This window comes from Triturus cristatus, chromosome 5_2 (assembly GCF_964204655.1).
Source record: "Triturus cristatus chromosome 5_2, aTriCri1.1, whole genome shotgun sequence".
In the NCBI taxonomy this organism is placed as follows: Eukaryota; Metazoa; Chordata; class Amphibia; order Caudata; family Salamandridae; genus Triturus; species Triturus cristatus.
This window is the reverse complement of record NC_140588.1, coordinates 173,211,477-173,232,783: the sequence shown is the minus strand read 5'-3', so window position 1 is coordinate 173,232,783 and position 21,307 is coordinate 173,211,477.

Here is a 21,307-nt window from a genome sequence, read left to right as displayed (position 1 = left end):
TGCGCTGTCCTGCTGCATTGATCCGCATCCTCCTTGCAAGCACGTAGAGGGCAGCCATTTTGGGGGAGCCAACAGGGTCTCCTGGGCCAAATTTAAGGGTTTAGTGATTGCCTCAATCATTTGCACATGTAGGAATATTTTTTTTTTTTTTTTTTTTTGTGACTTTACCTCCAGGTTTTGATTCCCCTTATTTAGCTCTGGCAAAATAGCGATTTTTGGGATTTTCGGTATTAGCGAGTTTTCTTGCATTGGGGTGCGATTCGTTATTTGCTATTGGCAATTTCCGGGAGCTAATAGTGATTTCGGTAATTGCGGATTCGGTATTTAGCGATTCGGTAAATTAGCATTTTTGGTATTAGCGATTCGGTATGTTCGAGGTTATTTATTTAGCGATTCGTTATTTGCTCGGGTTTTGGGTTGATGCATTGGGATTGGGTATTTTTAACACAATACCGGGAGCTATTACCGAATCGGTATTTTACCGACTGGATTTTGGCTTGATGCATAAGGGTGTATATCTTTTGTTTGCACTAGTACAGTAGTAAGTAACTGAACTACAACAACAAATGCAACATTTCACTGATGTTCTTTTCCTGGCTTATTTGCTTTTAGGTGCACAAAAAGCCAGAGGAGGAGGTGTCATCATCATCACCCGGCTACCCGTTGTACTGGCAGCCAGACAGAAGTCCTGCTGCACATCACGTCCACGTGTGACCAGAACTTGTTGTTCATCTGCATCCTGCCTGACATCTGAAGAAGATGGCCCCAAAGAAAGGTACCAGGTCCAGTACCAAGAAAGTTGCCGGTGAGAAGAAGGAACAGAAAAAGGAAGTGCCATTAACCATGACTGGTGTGCCGGTCAATGTTTTTTTTGGCACCAAAAAAGTTACGCCTGCAGCAGCGTTGTCCTGGAACCAAGCTGGGAGCAGCACCTCAGCACCAGTGGTCCAACCCCACCAACCTAGGCCCAAGGGCTTTAGTGTCGCAGAGGTAGCCAGTCTACTAACGAGCAGCGATGTTGAAATGTCATTATCACAAAGTAGTACTCAATCAACGCAGGCGGAAACTCAGCAGATAAGTGTGCAGCAGCAACAAGAACAGCAGCAGCCGCAACAAGAACAGCAGCAGCCGCAACAGGAACAGCAGCAGCTGCAAAAAGAACAGCAGCAGCCACAACAACAGCCCACCATAGTAGTTGTTGCTCCTGACGTAGGGGCATTTCAGGAAATCGAGCTTCCTGCAGACAAAGTGGAGCAAACCACTGTTTCGGAAGATCTATTGTCTTCCAGACCACCAGCAAGGAAAAGGAGGCTTAGTCCATCATCTTCTTCTTCAAGCCCCGCTTCTGATGATTGTGATGCCACTTGGCATCCACCAGCTGAGTCTGAGAGTGACAATGCTTCTGAAAAGGAAGGTCCCAGAAAAACTTAGAGTTATGGAGGTAGATGTAGAAGAGGGGGGTGATGTTGATGAAGACGAGCCAGTCATCACGCACATCACTCCCGCCCCAAAGGGATTGGAGACCAACATTCTCACCCTATCCAGAAAGGCTGCTACTGAGCGGGATGTAGCACGGATATCACCAACACAGGTTACACCACCACTACCTCCAGCTGCCATATTTTCCAAGGCCCGGCAGGGACCTACATCCAGCTCAACCATCTCAGTAGGTAGTGGTAGTAAAAGTCACAGCGTAGCTGCACAGGGTCACATTCCAAGCACACCCTCCAGTTCATCTGGTATTGAAAGTGGCACATCCAGCAGTGCCAGAAAGTTCTCCTCCCCAGTTTGGGACTTCTTTTCTGTTAGCACCAAGGAGGAGAACGTTGCTATATGCTCAATTTGTCGACAAGGTGTTCGGCGGGGTAAGCTTGGTACAAACTATGGTACCAGAGGCCAAGCAAGTCATCTCAGAATACACCACACTTTCGTGTGGGAGAATCACCTACTTCAGTTAAAAGAAAGTAGAAAAACTCAACCCATTGAAGTTGGTCAGAAAGAATCAGGGGGCGATATTATTGCGGTGGAAGGTGAAGAAGAGGGAGGCATTTCTAGCCCTGTCCCCAGTAGTGTAGTGGTACCGCCCACATCCTCCTCAGTAACATCTGAGTGGCACCGCGGTAAGAGCCATACTCAGAGTCAGGCTGAGACACCAAGGCGACCGAGTACCGCAATGAGACAAACTGTGTCGTTGAGCCTAAGTGGGTTAATGAAAACAACAGCACCACAAAGGAAAGTAATCCAGCCTACCATTGAGAACATGCTTAGGTTGGAGGGGCAGTTCCAACACAACCACCCAACGGCACGGTTGTACAATGCGAAGCTGGCAAAAATGTTAGCGCTGGACCTTCTCCCTTTTTCATTTGTGGAAGGGGTGGGTTTCCTTGAATTTGTGTCAGCCATCTGCCCTAAATGGAAGGTTCCCAGCCGGTCCTATTTCGCAAGAATTGCTGTTCTGGCACTACATCATGATGTGCTGGAATTGGTTGGACAAGCTTTGCAGCAGAGTGCTGTTCACAATATCCATCTGACAACAGACATGTGGACCAGTTGCCAAGCCACAGATTACATGTGCATCACTGCACACTGGGTCTCTTTTGTGGGGGTTAGAGATAAGCTATCTGCACGAGGTGCTGTAGACACAGGTGCGATTTTTAAAGGAACTCGGAAACATGCAACTGTAGCCATGTTCGCCATGGAGTTTCGCAGCAAGGTTTTTGAATGGCTGCGCCCAAGAGGGCTTAGTATTGGTTTTGTTGCCACAGACAATGGCAGTAATGTACTATTTCAGGGTTCCATGTTTGGCGTACTGCATAAACATTATAGTTCAAGACTTTCTGAAAAAAGAACCCGTAGTCAGCAACTTACTGGCCATCTGCCGAAGAATATGCACTCATTTCAGCCTTTGTTTTAAAGCTCGGAAGCAGCTGAGGATCATTCAACGTGAATATAGGATGCCAGTCAAAGCACTCATCCAGGAGGTGGCAACACGTTGGAACTCAACGTATTACATGCTTGATCGTCTGTTTGAGCAGTACAGGCCACTCAATGAACATGTCTAGAAAAGAGGGGATGCTACTGTCAAAGGCATGAACCTTCAGGTGAAGCAATGGAGCCTAATTAAATGCCTGACTGAGATGCTTCGTCCTTTTGAGGTCTTCACACGGGAAGTCAGCAAGGAGGACTGTACAATGGGCCAAGCTATGTGTCTGAATCATACAAAGGTGTAGAGGACAAAAGGGAAGCCTATGACTTGGTGGAGAGCTTAGCCCGTCGCTTAGCTGAAAATACAAGGATGGAAAATAACATTTTGTCACAAGAACATTACATTTGTGCCACAATTCTGGATCCACAGGCAAAATTTGGACTGAAGACATTCTTTGCTTTTTCAGAGATTGATGTTGCCCGCTACAAAACTTGTGTAGCTGAGGCAGCCAGTAAGTTGGAAAACAAACGGCTGCTAATTAAAAGCCCGCAAGATCAACCCACAAGAAGTACTGCAGCAGGGCATGCAGCATCAAGTGCAACTTCGTCGGCTGGGGGCAGTGCGTTTGGATCACAACACTCATCACTATCGACAACAGCAACAATAACTGGATCATTAGGCCCAGTAGAATCGTTAGACGATTGGTATGTACAGTTAGGCATTAATAAGCACAGTGCTGATGCACAGAGAAAAGAGCCCGAAAGCTTACCAGCAGCACCCCTGAACATTGAGCGGATGGTCCAGGCCTATCTGGACGACCCAACAGAGGTGTACATTGATCAAAACCCATTGCAGTATTGGTATAGGAAAAGGTCAAAATGGCCACTGCTCAGCAGGCTGGTGATAAGCTATCTGGCTTGCCCTGTCGCAAGTGTCTCTTCCGAACGTGTTTTCAGTGCTTCTGGTTCCATTGTAACAGTGAGAAGGACCAGTCTCTCGCCCAAAAACGTGGAGAGGTTAACAATGATCAAAATGTATCAGCACTTCCTACCACCGAATTACACAATACATGAAGCAATGGAGGAAGATGAGGACAGCGTCTCAGGTGACGGAAGTAGTGTGTCACATGATTACCTACTACTGGCTGAACCCCCAGAGTTTGAGGACGAGCTATTCTTCCCTGACAATTAGGCTTGCACTTACTGTCTTCCTCCCTTTGTTTCCCCTTTATTTGTGTGTCTGTCGTTCCGGTTACAAACTTGTGAATCACAACAAATCCATTACCACCATTTTCTACTCTTCTTATTTAATATACAAGTTTCAGGTGTCTGCAATTTGACAGTACAGTCCTCCGAATCCAGCTCCTCCGCTCCATCATACTGAATCTCCCGCCTAAATCCATTGCCCTCATGAATGATGATTGGATGATGGAAAATAGAAGAAAAAATAAATACTTTACTAGTCCCGCCAAAAGAAGTGGCAGATGACTACTATAGCTATCCTCCTTTCAGAGCCGAGAGAGACTGCCCATTAACTGAAAATGAGATGGAACAGGTAATGATTGATGCCATGCATTGGACGCAGAGTCGCAGACTGAGTGATTTTGTTGTTGTTTGTTGTGCATGAAGTTATGTCATTGTGCACTAATCATCTTTCTACAGTACACACTAAACGCAACCCAAGGTGCCCTTCTTGCAAATAAGAAATTTGTACTTCTCCTGCAGCTTGATACATTGCTTTTAATTGAATACAGGTAGGGGACTCAATCTGCACACTGAGTATGAATGACAACAGCACCGTCCATGATGATGATGGCGAAAAAGACGGCCCGTTAACTTAAGATGAGAAGGAACAGGTAATGACAATTAATGGCATGCATTGGACACCTGACTCTGAGCGATTGGTGTTTGTGTTTTCGTTGTTTGTTTGTTGTGCACGAAGTGAAGTCAAAGTGTACTAGTAGTCTTACTGTACACACTAAAGAGTGACTCAAGTCAATAATATTTCTACTCTTGTTGTGTAATAACAAAATTTTACTTCTACTGCAGGCCAATCTTCACAGTCAGTCAGTACAAGTATCAGAGATGATTGATGGAATAATAACAAGTCAGGAGGACGTTTCATGAGTGGCATAAAAGCCTAAAGGTAAATACGTCAACAACAACCACAGCAGACCCAAATGTCTGTGTAGAAGTGGAGTCGAGTGTAGCGGTGGGATGACTGCGGTGCATTGATTTACTAAATTAAATTGTAAAATGCTATGTTTGGAATGGACATGTGCTTTGCCTTTGTCCAACTCTTTAAAAAAAGAACTCTAAATGTAGGATGTGCTAAGCAACGTGCTGTCAGGCCTGTCACTGTGGGCCTGCTCTCTCCTGTTGTTGTTGAAGGTCAATTCTGGTAACAGACTAGAGTAGAGATGGTGCATACATGCCGCCTCAGAAAGTGTTCTTGTTGCACTACACCATAACTTGTGCATTTAGTTCAACTTTGTTTCTCAATATCCCCTTTGTTTTTCCATCTACAATTACAGGCCGGGCCATGCCCTATACTTGGGAAAACATTACAATGCACACTTACCTTACCAATAAATCAAATTTTTCCAGCCGATTGATGGACGAGAGGACCAAGAGGAATGCCGAGATGCAAATCCAGTCCACATTTTTGACCAGGATAACAGTAACCGTATCAACTTTCATCTTCTTTTAAATAATTTGATTTATTTTTTTGTCTACAATCTTTACAACAGTGTGTTCTTTTGTTGTTATTATAATCACTAGGTTTGCTCTCTGTTTACGATTCATCCCTACCAATATTTAAAATTTCTATTTTGCTATCTGTAAAAGTATTAAGGCCGGAACAAGAGAACAAGAAGTGTATGTAATCCGGGTCTCCTTATCAATCATCATCATGCATGCATTTCCTTTTTCTCCCTTAACATATAGATATGGTAGTCTTCAAAGATTGTCGTTTGTTTGTCCATGCGTACTGTTTTTCACTGTCAAACCTTTCCCCAAACCCCCTTTCCATCCATTAAACAAACCCTAACCCTCTTCCCCCGGGCTGTGTGACTTATTGTCGAGGTGTGACTAAATTAAATGTACACCAATACTCAATCACACGCTTGCTGGGGCGTATGTGGCGAAAGCAACAGTACTTCAATGTCAAGGCAGAGCGATGATCTTCTTCTGCTTGCCCACCCATGAGTAGTATATTTTAGAGGTGATTTTATTTAACAAAGGAACATATACCTCAGCATTAATTGCCGGCATTGATTGGATTTGTTGTCATTCCTTATACACAGCACTAACTGTTACGCTGTCGGCCTAGTCAAGTGACTCGACACAACTATAGTCTGTAACTCTGTCTAGTAGGCTATCCCAACCACCATTATGATTTGTTGTAAAATATTTTAGCACATTATTGTTGCTCGGTAAGTTCTATACTATACTTCATTCTACTACTCCTCGAACAGTCTCTCAAAGGCGACTGACTGTCTCATTTTCTATTTTTGCAAATGCTGCTGCCCTGCCAGTGTCTACTACTACTACGATATTACCACCACCACCTCAATCATGGCATGTTAGAAAAAGGAAACCATCTTCACCATGCAGCCATTGCTGTGCCTAAGTTAAACATCAAGCAAAGGTAAGAGAAATTTGGGGGAGGCAGAATTAATAATGGATATGTTTTCAATGAATTCAATTTCACACACCCCTTTGAGTCCAGATAAAGAATGCATAGAGTAGAGGAGAGACTGAAAGTACTAGTAGGACAAGTCAATCAGTGAGGGGTGTCGCATCTATCTGTTTGTGTCTTACACAGTCAGCCAATTATTTAAATCAAACACTGGCTATGGGCGGGCCTGCACCAGCAAGGAAACAGTGTGATGTAAAACAGTAACCCCACCTACAAAACATTAACAACATTGCATGTAACGTAGAAAAATAGATTTAATTGACCCTAACAAAAATAAACTAAAAACCCACAAAAGCTGACCCACCCCCCTCCCTAACCCCAACCAATGTCCGTAAGAAAGTCCAGAAAATAGTCCAAAAACCCAACGCCCAAACCAATTCCCACCCACCCAAACAAGAATTAAAAAAGGGGCAGAAGACAGGGACTAAGGTGTGGGGCGGGATTGCAGGAGGACACGCATCTGCTCCTCTAGACGGGCGACGCAGCGTCTGAGGGCGCGGCAGTTGCAGCCACAGTGGGGGTGGCAGCAGAGATGGTATTGCGGTGGCGGCGGGCAGCCGCCAGATGGTGGCGCCGTACCGCTGGAGGGCGGTGGGTGGGGCCCGGGGCACTGGAGGAGGCTTGAAGTGCTGCTGCAGTCTCCTCCTCCTCCTCTGCCAAGACCACCAGCCGCCGATATTCCTGCTGGATTGCCTCCAGCTTCTGGCACCGTGCCTTGGCGGCCAACTCCTTCCGATTGACTTTGGAAGGAGTAGCTGTGTATCAAAAAGAAAAAACAAGACAATTGTAAAGTATACTCTTAGAAAAACAGTAAGAGAAGTTAATTATACACATATTGGCATGGTAGAGTAGCACTATAAAGCACAGTCCATAACATTTTAAATCTCGCCCGTCCTTCTTCCTTCCACCCGTCTTTCACTTTTTAGTTGAACAGTGCACCAGGTGATCTGATCTGAGTTTTAGTCTTCTCCATAAAACTTTCAAAGCGGAGTTGAAATCAGATAGATGAGGCCATCGGTTACTCAATACTCCCGCCCCTATGCCAATTAAAGGGTGTCTAGTCTAGTTCACTCTTCAAACATTCACAACAACTCATACTTACTTAAGACATCCTCACGCTAAAAAGGGTGGGAGTCCCGTGGGGACAATTAGGATCCTGTTATTTTTACATTCTGGTGGGCGGTTCCGAAAGCAATGCTAAAAATACATGTTGTACTTTTCCAAGCACAACATGACAGGCCCCGCGTGGAGCCTGTCACATTTTGCTTTGAAAGGCAGGGGGGTACCATAGCATAGGTACCCTCCATGGGGGCTCCCAAGCATACTCTGCATGCCTTTCCGCGTCGGCCGGCAATTCCACCATGTAAAGGCAATTCAAAATACAGATTATATGGCTGGCGGTGTGTTCAGACACCACCACCATATTGAACCCTTTTCCGCCCGGTCGACATGTGGGGGGTCTGACTCTTTTCTACAGGGATGGCGGGAGGTTTGACCCTGCGGGGTCGGCGGTGACTACCGCCGGCCCGGCGGGGGCAATCCGCCCGCCATCCTAATGGGGCCCTAAGTCTCAACAGTACAGTATACATACAGTACACCCTTGCAGTGAGTGTAGTGTCAACAATAGGTAAGGATTATGAATCTAACTTACCACCGCCCGCCACTGGTGCTGGCACTCCCCCTACCGCTCCATCGTCGGTATCGACAGCAACTGCCGCATCCTCTCCCTCCACGTCGCCTTCGCTGGCCCCGGCAATGGTGGTCGGTAGTGCACCTAGAAAACATTACACATTTATTAGGCGGCATATACACCTCCCCCTATTGGTCAGTAGCAAGATTGAAAAATGAGTTAATAGTAAATAACATACATCACTAGTACAAATCAGGTAGTAGTAGAGTAGACACTAATAGTTATATATGGTCCCCCCTAGGGTAATTCTAGCCTTTGCTTAGTTTAGCCCGAGCCATGCAACCATTTTACCTTTGTGTCTTTTATTTTTGCACATGTGACGTTACCTTGCAGCTTGTTGTATAAGACACCTTTGAGCCCACATGACCTGCCTCACACTGCTACTGTCTATGCGCTGTGTACAAGCGGTCAACAAAAACATTAACAAGCCACTTTTTTATGAAGTACTGGTCTACTGTTAGTCCATATTGCTTATCCATAAATGCTAAACTTTTTGGCACGGCTGAGAAATGCTTGCAAGTTGCAATATACTAAAGCGCACCATTTCATTTTTCGCATTACAGACGGAAGATTCCCTTCTACGAACCAGAGCCTTACAGAGCTTATGATGCAACAACTACCAGTACTACATTCTTCTAAGGTGAGGGGTCCCTTCACTCAGAGATCTTCATTTATAAATTTATATAAACTAAATTCCTAGGGGATGGTGGTGCTTCCTTCCACCACTGTTCAGTTATCATGATTTAATTCCCAACTGTAAGTAAGTGTAACAATGTTTATTGTTTTAATGTTATTGATTTTCCTGTTGGTGCTGCATTATATAATAGAACACTGTACAGAGCTTCTCAATTCAAATTAAACATTTTGAACTTACATAGACTTGGTGGCATTTGGTGTGGACTTACACGAGTGAGCAAATTAAAGGAAGGGTGTGCATGTGCATTGCTTCCACGACTGAGAGGTTGGGTGTGTTATGTTCTGGGTTGTCTACTTGTTGGGTATCTTGGGGGGAGGGTTCGTAGACCTAATAGTTATGACAAGACACTACTATAGTCGGGCAGGGGATTGTGGTGGGATCTGAATTTCTGATTGAGGTGTGTGAGGAAGGTCCAACCTACCATCACCAACATCCTATTTTCTTGTGCAAAGGTCTGGATGTGCAAGATCCCTACAACAGTAGTAGTATGTCCTATATGCTATCATATCAAAATAGTAATAAATCTGGTTGGGCATTTGTTGGTGTGAATTGTCAAAGCCTCAAGATTACCAAAGACTCAAGATCAATAAGACTAGAAGTAGTACAAGAGGACGACCCAAAGGACTGGATTCAATGGCTAGAGCTACTGGTGAATCTGAGGTTTATTTACAACCTTTCAAATAAAGAGTGGCCAACTGGGCAAGCTTAGCTACTACAGTACAGACAGACTGATAGTAGTACTAGTACAGAGAGTCATTATAGCAGAGGCAGGGATAACAAGATTTTTGAAACCGTACAGATCGAAGGATAATTGTTGGTAAAAAATAGCACTGGGAAACTGAAACAATAGTTCATGAAAAATATGGTGCAGTAAAAGTTATGGAATAAGAAATATTATTAAAAACAAGAAGACTTACTAGGGCCAGCAGAGGAGCCCTCGTTTGTGTCCTCCTGGTGGTGGTGTTCTCCCGCCGACTGCCCACTCCCTGTCTGCCTGCCCCTGGGTGCTGATGAACAGGAAAGATATAAGAAAGTGACAAACATTGATGGATGGTGTCAAACAAATACAATACTTTTAAAGAACGGTCAAAAACACTTATGTAAACAACAATTGCAATAACTAAATTGACCGATCTCATCAGGTCAACAAGTAGTATCGGGGGATTCGCGAATCGACTACTTAAGTTACTATTTATCAACAGTAATCCAGTCTTCCATTCTGATTCCAGAATATTAAGTTACAACTAAGCCTAAGTACGACGTACCACCCGACCTAGCCCACCTATTCCAGGCGTGCCAATTGTACATTAAGTATGCATTTCCACTTCTTTTAGTCCTCAACAATGCATATGGTCAAATGGAGGACACAAGACTACATTTTTTGTATACACCAAATTTTGGGTTGATTGATTGATGCTGATGTTCTGCTAGTGCTAAGCCAATAACCACCACTCATTGAACAAACTAGAAAAGGTTCTAATAAAGACTGGCGTACTAGCAGCACGTGACGTAATTGAGGGGGCATCATGCATACCACTAAAAAATTACAAACTCATACAAAGTACCTAAACCTAAGTATCAATCCGCCCCTATCTCTTAGTGACAGGACAAAGTAAGGACTAGAGTCACTGTAGCATTACGTAACTTAATTTCTCTAAAATAAACTCTTACAGAATCACGCTAAGCGAGCGCAAAAGCAAAGTTGCAAACAAGTAAGATTAGTAGTAGCGCAGAGGAGCACCTGTGTCATAGCAATCACAGAAGACTTTTAAACGTAATTAACCTGGAATATAAGCAGCAACATTCTAGCTGGTTGGAAGAAAAATAAGATATTCCCAATATATAACACAGAGCAGAAGAACAGACACAAAGTAGTAATAATTAAATAGTTACTCACCAAGACCCGGGACCTCCACTCCTAGGAGGTCCAGCAGGTCCTGCTCACGGTCCAGGATGTCGGACCACCAGTGCGTCAACTGCGCCTAGGTGCGCCGGACCCCAGAGCAGCGCAACACTGCCCGGCGCACCTTCCCCCACTGCTGTCGACGCTCCCGGAGGCCATACCCGGACCCAGGCCTGCCACCTGCTGCCAGGGTTGAGTGGAGGTGGCGCTGCACAAAGAAAATGAGTGCAGCCAACTCCACCTCCCCAAATAAGACCCGTGCCTGCACCCCGTGTGGGTGCCGCCTTCCACAAGTAAGGCGGTCGCGGCTCTGGATGCGATGAGCCCTACCCTTTGTTATGTTATGTTATGTTATGTTATGTTATGTTATGTTATGTTAAACCTTTATTTCTATAGCGCACGGCTACTCCAAAGGAGTGTCCCGGCGCTTTATCGAGGCAGCTCAGTAAAACAAAAGATCATAAAACAGGCAGCAGACAAAAAAGAAAGAAACATCCTAGAGGTTAAAAAGCCAAGTCTTAAGGCTCTTCCTAAACAGAAGGAGAGTAGAGGAGGACCGTAGGTCCAAAGGCAAGGAGTTCCACAACTGAGGGGCCCTCAAACTAAAAGAGCGACCCCCAGTGCGGGCCTTCCTCACTCGGGGAACCACAGCAAGAAACAAAGATTCCGACCGCAGAGATCTAGCTGGGCGGTAGAAAGACAGTCTCCGTTGTAGATACTTTGCTCCGGCGCCAAATAGCGCTTTATGCGCCAAGGTCAGTGCTTTAAACATAATCCGCTTCCGGATGGGCAACCAATGAAGCGATCGCACCAGACCCGAAGCTCTCGCTCGCCTATGGAGACCAAAAATAGCACGGGCCGCGGAGTTCTGCACAACCTGCAGCCGCGGAACCAGATATTCCGGAAGACCTACATAAAGGACGTTCGCGTAGTCCAATCTGGAGCCTATTAAGGCTTGCACAGTGATCTTTCTATGCTCTTCTGTAAGCAGAGGCAGGAACTTCCGGAGCATCTTAAGAATGCCGAAGCAGGTACCCACCAGGCCAAGAATATGTGATCTCAGTGACAGATTATTATCAACCTTCACTCCCAGATTTTTTGCCACAAGCGATGCCTGGGCGGGGGGACACATACCTAATGGCCACCATGCCTGCCAGTCAGGGTCCAGAGAGCAGCCAAAAAACAGCACCTCTGATTTATTGGAGTTTGCCTTAAGGCTGTTCCGCTGGAACCAGCTAAAGACCATCTCCAAGCAACCCCGGATGTTCTCTCCATCAAAAGCCTGATCTTTCCCACACGTGAAGAGCAGTTGAGTATCATCCGCATAGGATACGATCTGGGCCCCAGAGGACTCCACCAGTGCCGCCAAAGGTGTCATAAAGATGTTGAACAGAGTCGGGCTCAACACAGAACCCTGTGGAACACCGACTCCCAGTGGCGGCATCTCGGCGGAGCTCGGGGAGGCCCAGACCGTTTTTCGGCGGCCCTCGAGAAAAGATGTAAACCAATTGAACACCGTCCCCCTCAGACCGATGTCGTAAAGTCTGGAGAGGAGCACCTCATGGGGGACGGTGTCAAAGGCCGCCGACAGATCCAGCATGACGAGCATGGCCCTTCCTCCAGAATCCAGTGTCTCCCTGATGATCTCAGACACTTCCAGAAGTGCCGTCTCCGTACTTAAATTAGGACGGAAGCCGGACTGCGATGGATGGAACAAATCATTGGATTCGAGAAAGCTAGAGAGAACGCCATGTACATGCTTCTCCGTAATCTTAGCCAAGGCCGGCAGAAGGGAAATCGGCCTATAATTGGCCAAAACCTCAGAGTCCAACCCAGGCTTTTTGAGGAGGGGGATCACCATAGCCCTTTTCCAGGGCAGCAGAACCCTCCCCTCCCTCAGGGACAGATTCACCAAAGGGTTGACCAGTGTGTTAACCACGTCCGCCATCTTGGCCAAAAATTTGGCAGGACAAGAATCTAATGGCGAGCCCGATTTAAGATTGGCCAGAAGAGCTAAGGAGACATCGGCAGAGACAGGAGGAAACTCGACAAGAACCGCACCCTGCGTGGACGGGGAGGGTAATCCGGCCATCGGACTGAAACACACTTCCGCAGACCTCACTGGGAAAGAGTCCTGGATAGACTTTATCTTATCCGTGAAAAATTTGGCCAAATCACAAACCCAGAGCTCCAATGGAACACTGTGGGACACGTTGGATCTGGGCGCCGTAAACTCCCTCACCACAGTAAAGATCTCTTTACAAGAGTTGGAGGCAGCCTCAATCCTCCTGGCCAGATAATCCTTTTTCTCCCGGAGAATATCCTGATGATAGGATTTGATCATTGTCCTGTAAGCCAATCTGGCTTCCGGATCATAGCGGAGGCGCCATGCCCTCTCGGCCACCTTACACTGGGCACGGGTGGCACACAATGCCTTTGTGAACCACGGGGCTGAAACCCTCTTAGCCATATCCCGAGGGGCCATTGCGGGGGCCAGATCATTCAGCCTCTCCAACAGCCATCCCTGCAAGGACTCCACATCCTGCTCTAAATCCCCTGAAAGAGGGCAAGGATGGTCCATAGCAGCCTGAGCCAGCAACTCAGGCGTGACTCTGTGCAGAGCCCTTCGAAAAATGCCATGCTGTCTAGGGGCGCTGTTGGGTGATTTTTCACTACCCAATACACAGAATCTGGCCAACCTATGGTCGGTCCAAAGCACCGGAAGGAGCTCAACATCGACGAGAGGAACCGAGGAAAAAACCTGATCTAAAGTATGTCCCTTGTCGTGTGTGGAACCAACCAAAAAAGGGACAAGACCAAGAGGGGCCGTAATGTCAAGCAGTTTTTTCACATCCGGATCATCGCCGGCGTCCATATGAAAATTAAAATCTCCTGCCAGAAGACAGTGCTGCGCGCTTAAAGCCATGCCAGATATGGCCCCCTGAAGGTCGTCAAAAAAAGAGCCCACTGGTCCGGGAGATCTATATACCAGCAGCCCTTTCAAGGCTTGATGCGGGGTCAATCTGATAGTGAAGGCAAGGGATTCGGCTCCTGCAATGGTATCCAAAGAAGAAATAGAACAGGTAGCTGACTTTTTCACTACTACCGCCACCCCTCCTCCCCTGCCTTTCACTCTATCTTGACGAAAGATTGTATAATTAGGAGGAAATGCCGCCATAATGTCCGGATTGGACGTCTCCCCCAACCAAGTTTCTGTCAGCAGGAGACAAAGTGGATTTTCTCTAACAAGGAGATCAAAGATCTCCAAGGCGTGCTTACCTACCGATCTCGTGTTAAGCATTAAGCAGAGGTGTTTAACACAGACCTCATCTCTCCGGAGTGAAGCGGCCGGGGCATAACCGGGCGACCAACCGCAGGCAGGACACAACCGTTTACCCCTGTAATGGCCCGGGAACACGGAGCGGCAAGCACAAGAAGAGCTTTGCAAAGCAAGTAGTTCCCTAGCAGTATAGCAAACCATTTTACCCAATAGAAAGACTTACAGCCAGGCACTCTCGCCGCTCCGCCGCCTCCGGAACGCTGACGGACGCAGACGGGCAGGACTCTGGCAAGACTCAGGCAAAAGCGAAGGCAACCCCACTGTGCGATCCCGCTGCGCTAAAAGGAGCGGTTTTAATAGGTCCTCCAGGTGAGGTCCTACCTGCCCCACAAGGACGCTAAAGATGGCGCTGCCAGAGCGCCGCTGCCCAACCCAAAATGGCGCCCAAAGTCGGAGCGCTGCTGTTCCAAACCACCAGGGAGCCCGGACCCGCTAAAAGAGCGGTGATTCTCCAATTTTATGTGCGGTAAGGGGGAACTCCTAGCTAACAGCGAGGATAGAGAGACAGTGAAAAAAGCACACTTAATAAAACAGTAAGTGGGAATAAAATGCGCTAACAAACTGCGCGAGCGTGCCTTAAAGAGCCGCCCCTCCGGGCAAATATATCCAAAGAGAGCGAGCACACACAAGAACCGCCTTAAATAGGTCCTCCAGGTGAGGTCCTACCTGCCCCACAAGGACGCTAAAGATGGCGCTGCCAGAGCGCCGCTGCCCAACCCAAAATGGCGCCCAAAGTCGGAGCGCTGCTGTTCCAAACCACCAGGGAGCCCGGACCCGCTAAAAGAGCGGCGATTCTCCAATTTTATGTGCGGTAAGGGGGAACTCCTAGCTAACAGCGAGGATAGAGAGACAGTGAAAAAAGCACACTTAATAAAACAGTAAGTGGGAATAAAATGCGCTAACAAACTGTGCGAGCGTGCCTTAAAGAGCCGCCCCTCCGGGCAAATATATCCATGGTTCTGGGACAGGGCGTGAAAGAAAAGGTAATAAAATTAAAAAAGTAAGTAAAGGAAATAAATAGCAGGCAATAGAAAGATTGAAAAAGTAGCTAAAAAACAAAACAAAAAAAAAGTAGACAAAAAACAAAAATATAGAAGCAGGAAAATAGTTAGAAAAATAATAAATAAAAAAGATTTTAAAAAAGTGGCTTCAAACAAAGGATTGAAAATATGCAGGGAGGATTGAAAATCAGGCCCCAGAACCATGCAATAGAGTGAAAAACAAGATGGCCGCGCCCATTGCGACCACGTGCGCAAGTTTGCGCGATATTTTCTCCCCGAGCACGCAAAAAGTAACACGAACAAGTAAAAGCGTTCGTGAACAGGAAATACGTACCGCGAAAGGGCGCGAGCATGCATTGCGCGACCCGGAACAGGAAGTAAGCATCGCGGGAGGGCAGGACAAGTGAAAACAAGATGGCCACGCCCGTGAGCAACCGCATGGGTAAGTTGGTGAGCCGCGATCACGCAAAAAGTACCGCGAACAGGCGGGAAAAAAATGTTTGTGTCTTCGCGATATTTCCGGCGTGTTTGCGGAGATTTTCAAAGTTTTTGCGATAGTTTGTGAAAGGGAATTTCGCAAATTTCGCCCACCCTTAGTCTTGACCCTGTTCCTCATGGGAACAGTCTAGCCTGAACTGCCAGGCCAGGTCTTCCCTGGACCAGAAACAAGCATCCTGGGACTGGTTTCAGGGTACAACCCCTCATCAACCACGCCAGCTTGAATCCAGTGACAAGGTGAGCAAGGGACCCATGTCTGGGCATACCCTGCCAAAATAGGGCGAACAAGGCAAAAACAAGGAGATGATGGAAGGAGCGCTGAAACTTTTCAGACAGTCACCCCCAGTCACAGATCTGGGTTGAATCCATCATCGTTCTTTAGCTCACTTCGCCACCCCAGTTCAGACCGAGCCATATGCAAAACAGTCTTAACCCTGTCCCTCATGGGAACAGTCCAGCCTGAACTACCAAGCCAGGTCTTCCCTGGACAGTAAACAAGCATCTTAAGACCGGTTTCGGGGTAACAACTATCATCAGCCAGGCTAGCTTGAATCCAGTGGAAAAGTGAACAAGGGGCCCACGTCTGGGCATACCCTGCCAACTTAGGGCAAATCTGTGACTGGTGGTAAGTGTCTGAAAAGTTTCAGCGTTCCTTCCATCTAAAAGTGGGGAGCTGAAAAAGCATAGCTTTACTGGATCTCAGATCTTTAACTGGGTAATAATGCTGAAATCTATCTATTAGGTATTTTGGCCCAACCTCATGGTATATGCGATTTACCAAAGTGAAGGATTATAACTGGATGTGCCTGTGCACTGGCAGCCAGTGAAACTGTCTGAGATTACCTGATATAGATGACTAGTCATGTGGCCGAATTCTGTAATATTTGGAGTCTATTGCTTAAGGTCTTAGATAGACCGAGATGAAGGTTGTTTGTATAATCAGTATGCAAGGTGATCAGGAAATGTGCAACTGTTTTCCCAACTTCCAAAGTTGAGAGATCTGGAAATGTTTCCAAGGTCTACAGTATGGCACCGCACGTTCCCATGGTGCTGAGAATTTGCCAGTGGAAAGACAACTTATTACCAAATTTAACCCCAAGATTTTTCACTACTGATGCTGGGGCAGGAGGAGTCTGCAAACTTTCCTGCCACCGTGCCTCAATGTTAAAATTATTGACTTTCCCAAGGAACAAAATTCCTGTCTTATTTGAATTACACTTCAGGTAGCTATGTTGCATCCACCAGATAAATACACAGCTTTTAAAAGTTGCTTCTGTAACATCCAAAGCTCTATCCATTGATAGGACCAGCTGCGTGTTATTAGCATAAGACACTACTGTGGTCCCAAAAGTTTTAATCAACATGTCTAAGGGAGCCATGTAACCTTTAAAAGTGTGGGGCTTAAGGATGAGCCCAGAGGAACACCATACTGAAGCTCCTTATAGGACATAGTGACCGATTGGTATCTTTGACAAAAAAAGATTTAAGCTATTTCAATGCCTGCCCACAAACAGCTACCTCTGGCAGTCTCTGCAAAAGAGGAGGATGGAAAACTGTATCGAATGCTACCGACAAATCTAAAAGAATGAGGGCAGCATTCATTCCCCTGTCTAATGCCATCTTTAGATGCTCTGTAACTTCTAACAGAGCTGACTCTGTACTGAATTTAGACCTAATTTCTGACTTCGAGTGGGGTAAGAGTCCTGCTTTTTCCAAATATTCAGACAACTGTACATTTGGCAGCTTTTCCAACATCTTGGAGAGGGCTGGAAATAGGGAGATGTTGGCTAATAAATCAAAGTTGGCAGAAGGTGTCTTTTTGCAATAGTTTAATCTTTGCCCGTTTCCAGAGAGATGGCACAGTCACTGAAGCCAAAACAATTATTAAAAAGTGCATTGATCACAGAATTTAGAGCATTAATAGCTCTGGCCAACACCCTAGGAGGACATGGATCCCCTGGAGATTCTGCCTTATAGTCTCTAATCGCTTTTAGTGTTAGACAGAAGTGTCTACTCCCAATTTTCTTGATTATCCACCTCAAAGCTGGATTGTAGATTTCCTATTGTATCCTCAAAGAAGTCTGATTACAAATTCCTGATGATATTTTAACCTTAATGTTAGACCTAGTACCATTTGCCTGAGTCTCCCTTCCATTTTTGCTGTTGTCTCCTCTGTTTTTAATATGTATTGCTGGTTTTAGATGCTTTGGGCACTGTGCCACTGCTATTCAGTGCCACAGTCCAAGTGCTCCCTATTGTAAATTGTTGTAATGGATTAGTGACTCCATGATTGGCTTATTTGATTTACTTATCAGACCCTAGTACAGTGCACCATGCATGCCCAGGGCCTGTAGATCAAATGCTGCTAGTGGGCTTGCAGCACTGGTTGTGCCACCCACAGAAGCAGCTTGTAAAGTGTGTCTCAGGCCTGCCATTGTAGAGCCTGTGTGCAGTCTAATACTGCCATGTCGACTTGGTAAGTACACCCACTTACCAGTCCCTGAACCTTCCCTTTTCTACATGTAGGCCACCCCTAAGGTAGGCCCAAGGGCAGGGTGCATTGTAAGTAAAAGGCAGCAACATGCCCTGGTGTGTGTAGCATGTTCTGAATTACAGCCAATTTCGTTTTTCACTATTGCAAGGCTACCTGTCCCCATAGGCCAGAATGGGCAGTTTGATTATAACATCTTATAGTCATAACTATCCCAGGGAACATGAAACACAAATTTAGTATTCCTGAACTCAGAATGTTAAAATACATCTTTCAGTGAAGGTGATTTTATATTCTGAAAATACCACTTTTAGAAAGTAGGTATTTTCTTGCCTAACCATCCAGCCTGCCTCTGCCAGGTTGTGTATTGCATGTCTGGTTTGGGAGTGACAGGAGGGCTTGGGCTCCAGCAGTCTGATGAGTCAGGGCTGGGCTCAATAGGACCTTGGCTGCATAGAGAGTGGGGGCGGAGATTTCCTTTCACTCCCCTGAGCATTCATAAAATAGAGAGTAGGGGGAGGGGATTTCCTTTCAGCTACCTGGGCCAGGTCTGCTTTCAACAATGCTGTCCCCAACTCCTGCCAGGAAGCTGCACAGAACTATTTGGGCTAGGCACAGGGGCACTCTGCCTTCAGAGGACAAAGGATTTACTAGTATAAATATTGAGGCCCTGACCGCAAGACTTTAGATCACTTCTGGACATCAAGACGGGCCTTTTTCCAAGGAGAAGAACCAGAGAATCTGCAGGAGTTGGACTGCCCCTGTGCCAATGTGTTGCTTTCTGGGGTTGGCCTGATGTGGTTTCTTTATTTCCAATGAAAGGAGAAAGACTTTTATTTGCAACGTTCATCATCTTGAAGAAGAATCTCCAAGGCCTTTAACTATGCTTGCCTCCTGCTGAAGTCTCAGGGATACAAGACTTCACCACCAGCTCCCCCCTGAATTTCCTTGCTGGGAATTCTGTCTGCAGAAGCCTGCATGTTGTTGGGAGCTGGAAGCATGACGTAATGAGAAGAAGTGTGTCGCATCAGCAGCTGTTGCTATCACATCATTGGAGAAGCGTGTCGCCACCGCAAGGGTTGCCGTCGCATCACCGGAGAATCGTGTCTCCGTCACAGCTGTTTATCGTCGCATCCCCGGAGAAGCGTTTCGCCACTGCAAGGGTCACCGGCGCATCACCGGAGAAGCATGTCGCAGGGGTTGTTGTGGCTCCACAGTTACATAGTTCGTTGCACGGGCGTCGGGCGTGCACGCATCGTCTTCATGTCGTCGCATCGCATCAAGGGCGCCATCTGCTCGCATCGCACCGGATCGTCGCATCGAGGCGCCATCTTGTTGCATTGCAACCGGGATCAACCACGAGATCGCCACATCACCTCCTCTCCGATAAGGAACAGATGCATCGCATACTTTGCACAAGCACAGAGGAACAGACGCATCGCCTCCAGCAAATCAAGGAACCAACGCATCGTTCTCCCTATGAACCATTTGTTGATCTTGCGTGACGCATCCAAAGGTCCTTTGTGAGAAACATGTCGTATTTACCATCTAAAGTGAACTGAGTTATTTCTACCATCTTAAAGTCATTTTCTTCATACTATATTGTGGTTTTTTTGTCGTTTGGGCCTTATGTTAAGTCTATATAAAGAATACTTATTTTTATAAAACCTGTGTTGTGTCCATCTAGAGTGTTTTCACTGTATTACTGTATGTGTTCACAAATGCTTTACACACTGCCTCTGAGATAAGCCATCCTGCTTGTGCCAAGTTACCACAGGGTTGAGCAGGGGTTATTTTAGGAGTGTAGCCCCCTTACTCTGACTAGAAGAAAGGGTCCCTATTTGGACAAAGGTGCAAGCCATTGCCAACTAGAGACCCCCTGTTCTAACACTTAATAATACAGGCTTTTGTTTGCAGAAACATAATAGCAGTTCAAAAAATCTCCTGTTGGTCATTCTTTGAGGTATTGATCTCCAAACTGAAGAAGTTTGTTTGGGCAGTTTTAATTGCTATGCTATAGGATTGGATCAGAACTTTATATTAAATTGTGTATTCTGCCCTATAGTTTCCTCAACATTTTCATTCTAAATTGAATTTCCATATGTGAAACTAAATACCTTTCTCTCCATTCAAGACATTTCCTATTTATTTTTAGAATGATCTGTCAAATAATATTACCTGTCAGCTTGTCATAACATGTTGAATAATTTGGTTGCTGCTATATCTCTTTCATATTATCTGCTCTGGGCATGAAAACAATGCTTCTATCATTGTATGCCTCTTTAATAAGCAATTAATAACCATTACACATGTCAGCCTTAGGGTGATCTACCCCCAAAAATGTTTGCCTTCCCCCTCCATTTTTTAATACCTAATTCTTTTGCTGGCCTTAGGACTCTGCACACTTTACCATTGCTAACCATTTCGAAAGTGCTTGTGTTCTCCCTCCTAAATTTGGTAACAGTGGCATATACCCTATTGCCAGATTTAATTTACTTGCATGCTCCTAGTAAAGGTGCATTACATGAACCCAGGGCCTGTAAATTAAATGGTACTAGTGGGCTTGCATCACGATTTAAGCTACCCAATTAAGCAGCACTTTAAACATCTCTCAGGCCTGCCTTGGCAGCCTGTGTGTGGAGTTATAAACTGCCATTTTGACCTGGCAATGAAAGCTCATTTGCCAGGCCCAAACCTTCCTTTTTAATACATATAAGTCACCCCTAGTGTAGGCTCCAAGCAGCCCCAAGTGCTGGGTTCAAAGTATTTAAAAAGTAGGATATGTATGTTTAGCTTTTACAAGCCATGGTAGTGAAAAACACTTACATTTGTTTTTCACTACTGCAAGACCTACCTCTCCCATTGGATAACATTGGAGTTACCTTATTACATTTTATAAGTGTAATTTCCAAATGGTAACAGGTGACCAGTTCATGTTTGGTGTCTCTGGAATTGTAGTTAAAAATCCTAACTTATTGCGAAGTAGGATTTTAAATTATAATTTTGAAAATGCCACTTTTAGAAAGATGGTATTTCTTGCCTTAGCCATTTGGTGCCTGCAA